The sequence below is a fragment of the Balaenoptera physalus genome, assembly GCF_965194825.1.
Source record: "Balaenoptera physalus genome assembly, chromosome: 1".
In the NCBI taxonomy this organism is placed as follows: Eukaryota; Metazoa; Chordata; class Mammalia; order Artiodactyla; family Balaenopteridae; genus Balaenoptera; species Balaenoptera physalus.
In genome coordinates this window covers 26052856-26064244 of record NC_138882.1, presented here as the reverse complement: position 1 = coordinate 26064244, position 11389 = coordinate 26052856, and positions in this window count along the sequence as shown.

The following is an 11389-nucleotide window of genomic DNA, read 5'->3' as shown; positions in this document are numbered from 1 at the left end:
TTCATATTTTTCATCATTAGTGTATAGGAATGCAAGAGATTTCTGTGCATTAATTTTGTATCCTGCTACTTTACCAAATTCATTGATTAGCTCTCGTAGTTTTCTGGTACCATCTTTAGGATTCTCTATGTATAGTATCATGTCATCTGCAAACAGTGACAGCTTTACTTCCTCTTTTCTGATTTGGATTCCATTAATTTCTTTTTCTTCTCTGATTGCTGTGGCTAACACTTCCAAAACTATGTTGAATAATAGTGGTGAGAGTGGGCAACCTTGTCTTGTTCCTGATCTTAGTGGAAATGGTTTCAGTTTTTCACCATTGAGAACGATGTTGGCTGTGGGTTTGTCATATATGGCCTTTATTATGTTGAGGTAAGTTCCCTCTATGCCTACTTTCTGGAGGGTTTTTGTCATAAATGGGTGTTGAATTTTGTTAAAAACTTTTCCTGCATCTATTGAGATTATCATATGGTTTTTCTCCTTCAATTTGTTAATGTGGTTTATCACATTGATTGATTTGCATACATTGAAGAATCCTTGCTTTCCTGGGATAAACCCCACTTGATTATGGTGTATGATGATTTTAATGTGCTGTTGGATTTTGTTTGCTAGTATTTTGCTGAGGATTTTTACATCTATGTTCATCAGTGATGTTGGCCTGTAGTTTCTTTTCTTGTGACGTCTTTGCCTAGTTTTGGTATCAGGGTGATGGTGGCCTCATAGAATGAGTTTGGGAGTGTTCCTCCTTCTGCTATATTTTGAAAGAGTTTGAGAAGGATAGGGGTTAGCTCTTCTGTAAATGTTTGATAGAATTCACCTGTGAAGCCGTCTGGTCCTGGGCTTTTGTTTGTTGGAAGATTTTTAATCACAGTTTCAATTTCAGTGCTTGTGATTGGTCTGTTTATATTTTCTATTTCTTCCTGGTTCAGTCTCAAACGGTTGTGCTTTTCTAAGAATGTGTCCATTTCTTCCAGGTTGTCCATTTTATTGGCATAAAGTTGCTTGTAGTAATCTCTCATGATCGTTTGTATGTCTGCAGTGTCAGTTGTTACTTATCCTTTTTTCATTTCTAGTTCTATTGACTTGAGTCTGCTCCCTTTTTTTCTTGATGAGTCTGGCTAATGGTTTATCAATTTTGTTTATCTTCTCAAAGAACCAGCTTTTTCTTTTATTGATCTTTGCTATTGTTTCCTTAATTTCTTTTTTATTTCTGATCTGATCTTTATGATTTCTTCTGCTAACTTTGGGGTATTTTTGTTCTCTAATTGCTTTAGGTGTAAGGTTCAGTTGTTTATTTGAGATTTTTCTTGTTTCTTGAACTAGGATTGTATTGCTATAAACTTCCCTCTTAAAACTGCTTTTGCTGCATGCCATAGGTTTTTGGTCATTGTGTTTTCACTGTCATTTGTTTCTAGGTATTTTTTGATTTCCTCGGTGATCTCTTGGTTATTTAGTACTGTATTGTTTAGCCTCCATGTGTTTGTATTTTTTACAGATTTTTTTCCCTGTAATTGATATCTAGTCTCATAGCGTCGTGGTCAGAAAAGATACTTGATACGATTTCAATTTTCTTAAATTTAGCAAGGCTTGATTTGTGACCCAAGATATGATCTCTCCTGGAGAATGTTCTATGAGCACTTGAGAAGAAAGTGTATTCTGTTGTTTTTGGATGGAATGTCCTATAAATATCAATTAAGTCCATCTTGTTTAATGTAACATTTAAGGCTTGTGTTTCCTTATGTATTTTCATTTTGGACAATCTGTCCATTGGTGAAAGTGGGTTGTTAAAGTCCCCTACTATTATTGTGTTACTGTCGATTTCCCCTTTTATGGCTGTTAGCATTTGCCTTATGTATTGAGATGCTCCTATGTTGGGTGCATAAATATTTACAATTGTTATATCTCCTTCTTGGATTGATCCTTTGATCATTATGTAGTGTCCTTCTTTGTCTCTTGTAATAGTCTTTATTTTAAAGTCTATCTTGTCTGATATGACAATTGCTACTCCAGCTTTCTTTGATTTCCATTTGCATGGAATATCTTTTTCCATCCCCTCACTTTCAGTCTGTATGTGTAACTAGGTCTGAAGTGGGTCTCTTGTAGACAGTATATATGTGGGTCTGGTTTTTGCATCCATTCAGCCAGTCTGTCTTTTGGCTGGAGCATTTAATCCATATACATTTAGGGTAGTTATGGATATGTATGTTCCTATTACCATTTTCTTAATTGTTATGGGTTTGTTATTGTAGGTCTTTTCCTTCTCTTGTGTTTCCTGCCTAGAGAAGTTCCTTTAGCATTTGTTGTAAAGCTGGTTTGGTGGTGCTGAATTCTCTTAGCTTTTGCTTGTATGTAAAGGTTTTAATTTCTGTCGAATCTGAATGAGATCTTTGCTGGGTAGAGTAATCTTGGTTGTAGGTTTTCCCCTTTCATCACTTTAACTATGTCCTGCCACTCCCTTCTGGCTTGCAGAGTTTCCACTGAAAGATCAGCTGTTAACCTTATGGGGATTCCCTTATATGTTATTTTTTGCTTTTCCCCTGCTGCTTTTAATATTTTTTCTTTGTATTTAATTTTTGATAGTTTGATTAATATGTGTCTTGGCATGTTTCTTCTTGGATTTATCCTGTATGGGACTCTCTGCGCTTCCTGGACTTGATTGACTATTTTCTTTCCCATATTGGGGAAGTTTTCAAGTATAATGTCTTCAAATATTTTCTCAGTCCCCTTTTTTTTTCTCTTCTTCTTCTGGTACCCCTATAATTCGAATGTTGGTGTGTTTAATGTTGTCTCAGAGGTCTCTGAGACTGTCCTCAATTCTCTTCATTCTTTTTTCTTTATTCTGCTCTGTGGTAGTTATTTCCACCATTTTATCTTCCAGGTCACTTATCCATTCTTCTGCCTCGGTTATTCTGCTATTGATTCCTTCTAGAGAATTTTTTTTTTAATTTTTATTTATTTATTTATTTTTGGCTGTGTTGGGTCTTCATTTCTGTGCGAGGGCTTTCTCTAGTTGTGGCAAGCGGGGGCCACTCTTCATTTCGGTGCGCGGGCCCCTCACTATCGCAGCCTCTCTTGTTGCGGAGCACAGGCTCCAGACACGCAGGCTCAGTAGTTGTGGCTCATGGGCCTAGTTGCTCCGTGGCATGTGGGATCTTCCAAGACCAGGGCTCCAACCCGTGTCCCCTGCATTGACAGGCAGATTCTCAACCACTGTGCCACCAGGGAAGCCCTAGAGAATTTTAAATTTCATTTATTGTGTTGTTCATCATTGTTTTTTTGTTCTTTAGTTCTTCTAAGTTCTTGTTAAACGTTTCTTGTATTTTCTCCATTCTATTTCCAAGATTTTGGATCACCTTTCTATCATTACTCTGAATTCTTTTTCAGGTAGGCTCCCTATTTCCTCTTCATTTGTTTGGTCTGGTGGGTTTTTACCTTGCTCCTTCATCTGCTGCATATTTCTCTGTCTTCTCATTTTGCTTAACTTACTGCATTTAGGGTCTCTTTTTCACAGGCTGCAGGTTCATAGTTCCCGTTGTTTTTGGTGTCTGCCCCCAGTGGGTAAGGTTGGTTCAGTGGGTTGTGTAGGTTTCCTGGTGGAGGGGACTAGTGCCTGTGTTCTGGTGGATGAGGCTGGATCTTGTCTTTCTGGTGGGCAGGTCCACAATGGTGGTGTGCTTTGGGGTGTCTGTGGTCTTATTATGATTTTAGGCAGCCTCTCTGCTAATGGGTGGGGTTGTGTTCCTGTCTTGCTAGTTGTTTGGCATAGGGTGTCCAGCACTGTAGCTTGCTGGTCGTTGAGTGGAGCTGGGTCCTTGTGTTGAGATGGAGATCTCTGGGAGAGCTTTTGCTGTTTGATATTACGTGGGGCTGGGAGGTCTTTGGTGGAACCATGTCCTGAACTTAGCTCTCCCACCTCAGAGGCTCAGGCCTGACACCTGGCTGTAGCACCAAGACTCTGTCAGCCACACGGCTCAGAAGAAAAGGGGGATAAGAAAAGAAAGAAAGAAAGAAAAATAATAAAATAATTAAAATAAAAAAATTATTAAAAATAAAAAAGTAATTAAAAAAAAGAAAGAATGAAGAGAGCAAGCAAACCAAAAAACAAATCCACCAGTGATAACGAGTACTAAAAACTACACTAAAAACAACACAACAAAAAAACAAACAAAAAAAAAGGACAGACAGAACCCTAGGACAAATGGTAAAAGCAAAGCTATACAGACAAAATCACACAAAGAAGCATACAGATACAAACTCACAAAAAGAGAAAAAGAAAAAAAAATATTTTTTTTTAAAAAAGAGAGCAACCAAATCAATAAACAAACATACCAATGATAATAAACTCTAAATACTAAACTAAGATAAACATAAAACCAGAAACAAATTAGATGCAGAAAGCAAACCCCAAGTCTACAGTTGCTCCCAAAGTCCACCACCTCAGTTTGGGGGTGATTCATTGTCTATTCAGGTATTCCAGAGATGCAGGGTACATTAAGTTGACTGTGGATATTTAATCTGCTGCTCCTGATGCTGCTGGGAGAGATTTCCCTTTCTCTTCTTTGTTCGCACAGCTCCTGGGGTTCAGCTTTGGATTTGGCCCCGCCTCTCGGCATAGGTAGTCTGAGGGTGTCTTTTCCCCACCCAGACAGGATGGGGTTAAAGTAGCAGTTGATTAGGGGGCTCTGGCTCACTCAGGCCGGGGGGAGGGAGGGGTACGGATGCGGGACAAGCCTGCGGTGGCAGAGGCCAGCATGATGTTGCACCAGCCTGAGGCACGCTGTGTGTTCTCCCAGGGAAGTTGTCCCTGGATCACGGGACCCTGGCAGTGGCGGGCTGCACAGGCTCCTGGGAGGGGAGGTGTGGATAGTGACCTGTGCTCGCACACAGGCTTCTTGGTGGCGGCAGCAGCAGCCTTAGCGTTTCACGCCCATCTCTGGTGTCTGCACTGATAGCTGCGCTGCCACAGCTCGTGACCATCTCTGGAGTTCATTTAGGCGGTGCTCTGAATCCCCTCTCCTCATGCACCACAAAACAATGGTCTCTTGCCTCTTAGGCAGTTCCAGACTTTTTCCTGGACTCCCTCCCAGCTAGCTGTGGTGCATTAGCCCCCTTCAGGCTGTGTTCATGCAGCCAACCCCAGTCTTCTCCCTGGGATCTGACCTCTGAAGCCTGAGCCTCAGCTCCCAGCCCCCACCCATCCCGGCGGGTGAGCAGACAAGCCTCTCGGGCTGGTGAGTGCTGGTCGGCACCTATCCTCTGTGCGGGAATCTCTCCGCTTTGCCCTCTGCACCCCTGTTGCTGCACTCTCCTCCATGGCTCTGAAGCTTCCCCCCCACCCACACCCCGTCTCCACCAGTGAAGGGGTTTCCTAGTGTGTGGAAACTTTTCCTCCTTCATAGCTCCCTCCCAGAGGTGCAGATCCCATCCCTATTCTTTTGTCTCTGTTTTTTCTTTTCTCTTTTGCCCTACCCAGGTACGTGGGGAGTTTCTTGCCTTTTGGGAAGTCTGAGGTCTTCTGCCAGTATTCAGTAGGTTTTCTGTAGGAGTTGTTCCATATGTAGATGTATTTCTGATGTGTTTGTGAGGAGGAAGGTGATCTCCACATATTACTCCTCCGCCATCTTGAAGGTCTCTCTTCCCCCTTCATATTTAGCCATAACTGCCACACCGTGTCCTCAGATGGGTCATGCCCATGTCTGCTTTCTGCCTGCTGGGCCCCAAAGTGCTGTAGCACAACCTGCACAGTGCAAGTTGGTTTTCTTCTTTTTTCAGCTTCAAATGGAACCTTAGAACTACCTAAATGTTCATTTGTCTCTTTCTGGTTTACTTCATCAAAGATGAACAAAGCCAGATATGAGTTAATGTGTAAGGACGGATTTTAATCAGTAATTTATTATTGCAATAGTGAAAAGAGTCCAGTGTGAACTGAACTCAGTAGAGTTGTCTGGATATTTTAAAGGGAGCAGGAGGGAATAGGGAGGGAGGTGAGCATGGGCTCAGCAGAGTCAGGGAAGTGAAAAATTACAAAAAGTGGTAAGCGGCTGGTCCATCTGTAACTAATCTGGGCTTGCTAATTGGTGCTTTCTGAAGTTAGGCTCCTACCCTCCCACAGAGGCTGGCAGACAGAGGCCCCATCCTCAGGTGTTGGCTGGAACAAATGGTAAATTATTTTGGCAGCCTTGATTTTTCTCCTGCAGGCACTTTAAGGGAGTGTACTGTCATCCTAGGGCTGCATCCTTGAGCTCTTATAAACTATGTTAGTGTTTGTTCAAGTCTTTATAGGCCAAGGTTGAGGCCTAGTTGTGAAGAGGGCTCAGAGGAGCTTGGCTAGTGTCTGCTCAAGGAGAAAATCTTTGTTACCTAGCAACCACTCACAGCTGATGCTCCAGGAATTCTCCCTTCTCAATCCCCTCCCCCCACTTCCTACCCTTCACCCCTGAGCCTCAGAGGGCTGGGTCTCTGACTTTGTGAAGATGGTGGCCAGCAGCCTTGTTCACAAGTCAACCTGTCTTCTCTAGTAGAAGAGGTGTCTTCCCTTCTTCTTTGTACTAACCTTGGGGCTGAAATGAACCTCTATGCTGGTCCCTGGAAAGAAGGAATTCCTTGGAAATCCTTCAGATGGAGGATTACTATAAGAAGAGCCTGAACCCTCCTACACTGTTGGTGGAATATAAATTGGTGCAGCCACTATGGAAAACAGTAGGGAGGTTTCTTAAAAAACTAAAAATAGAGTTGCCATATGATCCAACAATCCCACTCCTGGGCATATATCTGGACAGAACTATAATTTGAAAAGATACATGCACCACTATGTTCATAGCAGCACTATTTACAATAGCCAAGACATGGAAACAACCTAAATATCCATTGACAGATGAACGGATATGGTATATAGATACAATGGAATACTAGTCAGCCATAAAAAAGAATGAAATAATGCCATTTGCAGCAACATGGATGGACCTAGAGATTATCATACTAAGTGAAGTAAGCCAGAAAGAGAAAGACAAATACCATGATATCACTTATATGAGGGATCTAAAATAGGACACAAATGAACTTATTTACGAACAGACTTGTGGTTGCCAAGGGGGAGGGCGGGTGAGGGAGGGATGGATAGGGAGTTTGGGATTAGTAGATGCAAACTGTTATATATAGAATGGATAAACAACAAGGTCCTACTACATAGCACAGGGAACTATATTCAGTATCCTGTAATAAACCATAATGCAAAGGAATATGAAAAAGTATATTTATATATATGTATAACTGAATTACCTTGCTGTACACCAGAAACTGACACAATACTGTAAATCAACTATAGTTCAATAAAGTAAATTTAAAAAAAAAAAGAGCCTGACGTTCTGGGACTGCTCAACACAAGAGCAAATCCTCCCAAGACTCCTGTCACCATAGATTGGTTTTGCCCGGTTTGGAAATTCACATAAATGGAATCATACAGATGTGCTCTTTCCTTGCCTGACTTTCTTTGCTCAAGTTAATGTTTGTGAGATTCATTCGTATTATTGTGTGTTACAGAGGACCAAAAAACCTGCCCTGGTGACAACAGGAACCTGGCCTCAGTGGCAGGACTGCAAATGATCAGGGGTGATTCCCATAGCTGCTCCTCAACCCCCTTCTGCAAAGCCAGCTCCTGCTCCTTTTTTTTTTTTAAACAACTGATGCCTGGCATGGCATACTTTTTTTTTTTTTAATTAATTAATTTATTTATTTTTGGCTGCATTGGGTCTTCGTTGCTGTGTGCGGGCTTTCTCTAGTTGTGGCGAGTGGGGGCTACTCTTTGTTGCGGTGCACGGGCTTCTCACTGCAGTTGCGGAGCACGGGTTCTAGGCGCGTGGGCTTCAGTAGTTGTGGCACACGGGCTCAGTATTTGTGGCTCACGGGCCCTAGAGCGCAGGCTCAGTAGTTGTGGTGCACGGGCTTAGTTGTTCTGCGGCATGTGGGATCTTCCGGACCAGGGCTCGAACCCGTGTCCTCTGCATTGGCAGGCGGATTCTTAACCACTGTGCCACCAGGGAAGTCCCTCCTGCTCCTTTTTAAAAAGTATGATCATAAAAGTAATATATACTTGCTGTTAAAAAACAGAAGTTTATACAGTATAAAAGGTTAAAAAGTGAAAAGTATAAGTCCCTTTCCTCTTCTGTAATTCATACAAACCCACTTCTCAGTAATTATCACTATTACTATTAACAATAGCTAACAATTATTGACTAATACGTGTAAGATATGTTTTTAAGCATTTTACAGTTTTTTTTTAAACGTAAGGTTTTCTTTTATCATTCACAAAATACCATATCCATAGATTTACTTTCTGTCATATAGCTGAATGTGTTAAGTGTTTGGAATTCCATCCTTACATTTAAAAGTCAACTGGATTGCCCAGAAGTTTAGATGAATTTGTTTTGTTCTTAATCTTTTCCACACTGAAGATGTAAGTAGGTCATCTGAAAGCATCAGGTTTGATTACAACCACATAATGCATGTCTTTCTTAAGGTAAGTATTGGTGTTACACAAATGGTTCTTATTCAGAAGCAAAGATGACAGGTGGAAGGAAGGAAAGGAGGGAGCGTTCTGTAAATTGCTGAGACCTGGTGACAAAGACAAAATAAAAGAAGCCGAGGATGGCAGCTAGTGAGGAGCTACCTTCCAAGCACACTGCATAGGCCAGCTTGCCCCCGCCCCTCCAGTCATGCTGGTGAGGGTGTCTCTCTTCTGGGGCTCTAGCTGACCCCGAACTGCTCCCAAGGGGATGAAGTGGGACTCGGGTGCTAAAGAATTTGTTCACACATAGGTGTTAAAGCTCAAAAGCTACTGGCTAGCTGCCTAGCCCGGGTGAGCGCTGAACAGTGTATGCGGGAGTGAACGTCCTAAAGCTGAGACCTAGTGACCTCAAGCCACCTAGCAGTTATCTGACAGCTCTGCATAGTCAAATTCTCAATTAATCAAGTGAAAGAGAGTAAAGTGCCAGATTCTAGGCCCATTTTTTCATTCTAAAAATTAAGGGATGGTGGGAAGCGCAGTATCTCATTATTACTTGTATCAGGGAACAGATAAACACAGGGAGTGATGCAGAACACACGGACAACAGGGATTTGAGAGGAAGCAAGGGCCGCACTAGGAAGTGAGCCCAGCACCGCGCTACCACCTGCAGTGCCCAAAGCACCTCTGCACCCAGCGGAAAGGAAACTAGACAGCAGTTTGCTACATCCAGCCACAGAGGAGCCTCTAAAACGGCCGGTGAAAGAAGGGAACCGGTTTGGACACGGTGTTGAAAGAGCAATAATAAAGCATGTGAACACAGCAGTGTATTCAATTTATCTCCTATGTGCACACCCCACCAACAGTTCACACTATTCTCTTATGTTTTGTTACAGCTCTTTTTTAAAATTAAGATTTGTCATATATTCTTCCAACATTTTGTATGCATACTGCCAACTAAAAATTGTCACTCACCATCTGGTTCTACAAGAATGAAGTCACTAGCCTCTGTAGTCACTGATCTTCAACACACTCTGAAAGAATTTCAGGGCAGAGATCAGGAATGAGACACTGTGCTCTGGGAAAACCTGGCAGAACAGGCCTTCAGATAGTCAGATATTTTTAGAAGATTTTATGAGCCCAATTTCTTGCATCTTCTCATACCTAGAAAAGCACTAAAATCATTAACAGAGACATCTGTTCCTCATGACTAACAGCAACCTTCTGGTGACAAGCAGCAACCTTCTGCCAAAATGTGTGCTTGATTTGATCCCCCTTTCACTAAAATCACATATATACTGACCTCCCTCCTTCCTCTTCGGATCAGTTCCTCAGAGCCATCTGAGAGGCTGTGTCCCGGACTATAGTCCTTATTAGGCCCCAAATAAAATTTAACTCACAACTCTCAAGTTGTGCATTTTTTTTTCAGTCAACAATATACACATGTCATTTTCATCTTTTTTTAAAAAAATTATTTAATTAATTTATTTTTTGGCTGTGTTGGGTCTTCGTTGTGGTGTGCAGGCTTCTCATTGCCGTGGCTTCTCTTGTTGCGGAGCCCAGGCTCTAAGCCCACCCGCAGGCTTCAGTAGTTGTGGCTTGCGGGCTCTAGAGCACAGGCTCAGTAGTTGTGGCGCACAGGCTTAGTTGCTCCGTGGCATGTGGGATCTTCCCGGACCAGGGATCGAACCCGTGTCCCCTGCATTGGCAGGCGGATTCTTAACGACTGTGCCACCAGGGGAGCCCCATTTTCATCTTTAACAAAGGATTTATGCTCTCAGATTGTTAGGAAACTTGTTCTTTTCACTTACAATATATCTTGAAAAATTTTCCATGCCACTATACATGGACCTACCTCATTCATTTTGCATGCATAGTTTCTATTAAGTGGATAGGATATCGTGCTTTATTTAACACATCCTCTAATGAAGGACACTGCAGTTGTTTCAGTTTCTTCTTATTACAAACAATGCTGCAATGAGCATGCTTGGACAAATATTTTTGCAAACGTGCATATGTGTAAGATTATTTTTTATTGATAGTCTACTGCACTAGAATGTAAATTTCATGAAGGCAGAGCCTTTGGTTTGTTTATTGCAGTACCCTCAGTATTTTATTCCTAGTGTCTAGCATGTAACAGGTGTTCAATAAATTCTTGAACACGTACCATTTTATAACCACCAGAGGGACAAAAATTCAAAGTCTGACAATTCCCAGTTTTGGCATAGATTAAACAACAGAGAATTCTCATATCCTGCTGAGAGTGTAAATCTGTACATTTGCTTTGGAGAGCAGTTTGATTACATCTCAAATGTGCATATTCTAGGACTATTTTAATTCCTAGATATGTATTAAAATATTCCCTTGCACATGTGCTCAGGAGACATGTACAAGAATGATAAAACCAAACTGAGGCAAGTGGCCACCTAGGGGGTGGGGAAGGAAATGTGTTCAGGGATGGGTACCCAGAAGCCTCACTCCATGGAATATTTTTCTTAAGTTGTGTGGTGGGTACATATTTGTTATTGGCTTTACCATTTTTGTGTGATTAATATATTTCATAATTTAAAAAGCATCCATCTATTCATATTTTAATGAGGGTTATTAATATAACTTTACTTCAAAATCTGGCCCTGGTTTCTGGATCTGGTACATATGACACACACACTGAATGTTTATTGGATGAATAAACAAACACCTGTCCCTCTCTCAATCCTTCTATATCTAAGCTCTACTAATTGAAATCAAAGTCAAGTTCCCTTGGAAGACTCCCTCTTCAGTGAACTGTACCCATGACTGCACACGCAGGGGTCCCTGGCATAGTTGGGCATCATCAACAGCACGTAACCTAGCACACGCCTCTCCTGTTTCTTCTGCCCTAGAGATAGT